The sequence below is a fragment of the Leuresthes tenuis genome, unplaced genomic scaffold (genome assembly GCF_036924035.1).
Source record: "Leuresthes tenuis unplaced genomic scaffold, fLeuTen1.0.hap1 SCAF_17, whole genome shotgun sequence".
Lineage (NCBI taxonomy): Eukaryota > Metazoa > Chordata > Actinopteri > Atheriniformes > Atherinopsidae > Leuresthes > Leuresthes tenuis.
The window spans coordinates 21,051,264-21,055,572 of record NW_027325371.1 but is presented as its reverse complement, the minus strand read 5'-3'; the positions used below and the strand labels follow the sequence as shown (position 1 = coordinate 21,055,572).

Below are 4,309 nucleotides of genomic sequence, written 5' to 3'. Positions count from 1 at the left end.
GCAAATATAATCACAGAAGAAGAGAAAAAGGCACCATTATTAGTGCCTGAGAGGCTGCGGCAGGAAAAACTCCAGCAGCTTAATAATCAGTCCAGTACATGGCAGTAATGCTCCTCACACAGCTGGAAGGCATGAACGGAAATGGTCTCTGTGGTGATAACAATTCGGTGATATGTTTTCATATTATGCATTGTTACTTAAGTTGCTGACAGAGTCTCTGTGGCGCAATCGGCCAGCGCGTTCGGCTGTTAACTGAAAGGTTGGTGGTTCGAGCCCACCCAGGGACGAGTGTGTTTACCAACAGATCGTTGGTAACTCAGATATACTGCTGCCATGTCTTCAAAACATTGTCTGCGTATATATCTCTTTCTTCGGGCTCCGGCCCCGTCCTTTACAACCGAGTAGGAAATTTTTTCTATTGACTGCTAAGCAACCAGTTGTATGTTTGGTAGCAAATCCAAAGCCGCCGGGGTAACGTGTCCCACTGTACCCACAACCTATCAGGCTCTGTGTTTAGAGTGGGTCCTCCAATAACTTCCATTCCTACTCTCACTGTTCCGTACCCCCCATGCTCCCCGGGCGCTGTAATTGGCTGCCCCACCGCTCCAGTGTATGGCATCTGTCTCCATGAGTGTGTCACCCCGTGCATGTGTGTGTTCAACAGGTGCCAACCTGGATGAATCAGATGTGGAGAGTCATTTCGTGTGACTACATGACAATAAAGTAATCTTAATAAAGTCATCTTAGTTACTTACATTGATTCTTTATCATTCAAATGGTTATTACTGAGAGACCCAGAGGAAAAAAGTTTTGCTTTTTTTATATCTTTATGATAATTTAAGTATTGCGGTTGAAAGAAACATACTGCAACAATTTTTTTTTCAAAAACATTGTTTATTTATTTTTTCTGGAGTGTCCCTTGTGGTGGACATCGGGTCTTGTTTGATATAAAATGTAATGATGTATTGTTATAATACCGAATTCATTTTCATGTGGATTTCTTTTCTTATCTTCTTATTTCATAAACATTAAAATAGATGAATACATCTGAATGATCTGGCTATTTTACATGAGGGAGGAAATCAGCACATTTCTGTCTGACCTATACTATCGCAATTTCTCACTGTCAACTCTTCAAACTACCAAACAGGGTTAGTTAAACATGGCACCAAAATAAACACATATTTACTGGAATATCCTTACTGGTACTCCCCACAATAAACATTTGAACAAGAATTTAAACTTAGCAGAACACCCAACAATGTTGAATACTCAAATTTACGGCATCACATACAGCTCCAAATCACAGCGTATCATGAATGGTACAACAGGAAACAGTTTTTGGCCTTTGAAACACACAGAAACATGTTATGCTTGATGCACTTGACAGATGTTTTTCCTTTGCATCCCTCTCTTCTGCACCGTGATGAATGAGCAGCCTCCTCCATCTTTGGCAAATGGACTGCCCCGTATTTTTGGACATTGGCATTGGGCTGAGGTTCAACAGGCCTCCTCTTCTTTGTTGGAATGTACTCTTCATCAGTACTCATCTCTTCATCGTCACTGGCCACATTGTCAGCCTTGTGATCTCCCTGTGCCTGAGCAATCATCTCCTCAGCCAGCAGCAGCTTGAAGTCGAAATACTGCAGCCTCTCTTTCTCTGGTTTTCCAGAGACTTGGTGGTCTGACCTGTACTCGATCCAGCTGCCAGGTCAACAAAATGCAGGACTGTACAAATTATCCATTTTCTTGTGCGGCTTGACATAGGATAGAAGTTGATCATGCGGTCGCACAAATCGTAGCCGCCCATGTTTTTGTTGTATTCAGCTACAACAGCTGGTCGAGGCACAGTAACATGGAGCTTCTCTTTTGCTGACCATCTCATGCAACTGTCCTGGGGCTCTATCCCACGGACAGTGGAGGCCATCAAGACTGCCTTGTTATCCTGCCACTTTGTCACGGTAACCTCAGATGGTTTTTTAACAACCATTTCAGATTTACCTCTTCCTTGTTTTTTGTTGTTTCGTTTGGTGTCATCTGACATCTTTGATTTGCATGGTGCAGGGATTCGATTCTTCTTAATGGTCTCCGTACCCAGGAGACCATTTGTTTTCAAGCTATCCTGTAGCTTGATGGAGGTGAAATACCTGTCAAAATACAGGTGTGTTCCTGTTGAAAGAGACTGTGCCAACCTGGAGATTGCATTCCCTCTGATTCCAAGTTGTTGGTCAACAGTGAACGTATTCTTGCCTTTGTACACTTCGAACTCCAGTACCAGACCATTGGGACTGGCAAGGAGAAATACTTTCAGTCCTGTGGGGTTTGGTTTTCCGGGCACAAACTGTCGTACAGGACACCGGCCTGTGAATGGAATTATCTGCTCATCTACAAATGCCTTCCCTGGCCTAGGCAGATTAAACAGACACTCTGTTTAAGAGAGGTCTCACCTTCCAGAGGGGATCACGCTTCTTCTCCTCATCAGAGACATCAAGATCATTTGTGACTTTGATGGACTGCCTGATCTTGAAGAATCTGTCTCGACTCATTGCATCAGCTATAACTGGGACCCTTGTCTTCGCCGCCCAGTACATCCGGATCCTAGGGTATCCGAGGCATGCCATGTACATAGACATGCCAAAGAAGGTTTTCAGCTCCTCTGGTGTGGTTTTTAGACTTCCTCCAGTGATCAACACCTCCCGATTGTTTGTTCGTTCTGACATTTCTTTAAAAACTTGGTCATCGATGTACTGTTGGAAGTAGTCAGAGGGCTTCCAGTTCTGATGGATTTGTCCAGTGTTGTCATTAGAATTGCTGTCTTGAAACTTAAGTGATAAAGTAAGGAGAGGTATAAGTTCAATGCTCTTTGAGCAGATGTATTATTGAATATTTAAATCAATAGGGTCAGTATTTTGCCATATCAAGTTTTTAACTGATTGTGCACTGTGCCTGTGTGTGTGTTAGAACAAGAGTGTGAACTAAAACTGCTCTCATTTCCATTGCTACACACTGTAATAAACTTCAAAACCCGAGCTTACACGTTGCTCCTGATCCATAACACACGATGGGTGTTTTCGGGCTCAGGCTCAGGCTCCTCAACAGCTGCAGTATCCTCCTCTGAACTTTCATCTTCGTCCTCTCTCTAGGCCTCATCCATCTCATCAAATCTGAATCTCCCTCCACAACTCATAGCAAAATCCTCTCTGCCTCACTTAGCCCTCTGCTCCCTGATGTATTAAAAATGGGGGTTAGTAAGTCCTGATGTCCACTACAAAGGACATTACATAGAAGTTATGTTTTGAAAGGGTTAAAAATACTGTGTCTTCATAAAAATGTTACTAAATTGAAGTAAAGACTTTGATATTAAAGAAAAAATAGATTTTTAACAATAGAAACATGATATCTGTAAAACATTGTCGACTAACCTCTCTTGTTGCTGTAAAACATGGACGTTGAAATTCCCGCCATTTTCAAAAGGCAGTGCATCTGATGTGTTGGCCACATCCCCACAACTGGGGCATCAAGACAGAGCCCAGGATATCCTCTGAGAGGGACAGTAGGACTCAGATAGATTTTATAAGTTATGCCTGACTTAGAGGTCTCAGACTCATGTCCTGCACAGAGGACAAAAATGAATTGCCGGGTCTCGGGAGGATAATGATTTTCAGACACAATTGTTACTCTGTCCATCGAGTCTCTGTGGCGCAATCGGCCAGCGCGTTCGGCTGTTAACTGAAAGGTTGGTGGTTCAAGCCCACCTAGGAACTAGTGTGTTTACCAACAGATCGTTGGTAACTCAGACATACTGCTGCCATGTCTTCAGAACACGGTCTGCATATATATCTCTTTCTTCGGGCTGTGGCCCCGTCCTTTACAACCAAGTTGGAAACTTTTTCTGTCGACTATTCTGCAACCAGTTGTATGTTTGGTAGCAAATCGAAAGCCGCCGGCCTAACGTGTCCCACTGTACCCACAACCTATCAGGCTCTGTGGTTAGAGTGGGTCCTCCAATAACTTCCATTCCTACTCTCACTGCTCCGTACCCCCCATGCTCCCCAGGCGCTGGAAGTGGCTGCCCCACCGCTCCAGTGTATGGCATCTGTCTCCATGAGTGTGTCACCCCGTGCATGTGTGTGTTCAACAGGTGCCAACCTGGATGAGTCAGATGCGGAGAGTCATTTCGTGTGACTACATGACAATAAAGTAATCTTAATAAAGTCATCTTAGTTACTTACATTGTTTCTTTATCATTCAAATGGTCATTAGTATTCCATGAGACTGTGTATATTACAGTGGTCTCTTAAAGTGAAAG

At 43.5% G+C, this 4,309-nt stretch overlaps 1 non-coding gene across 1 annotated transcript; it reads left to right on the top strand.

Moving 5' to 3' along the window:
• The first annotated feature begins 213 nt into the window (after positions 1-213).
• trnan-guu (transfer RNA asparagine (anticodon GUU)) lies at positions 214-287 on the top strand. Its single transcript has one exon. It is a non-coding gene; the product is annotated as a tRNA-Asn (tRNA).
• The last annotated feature ends 4,022 nt before the right edge of the window (positions 288-4,309 follow it).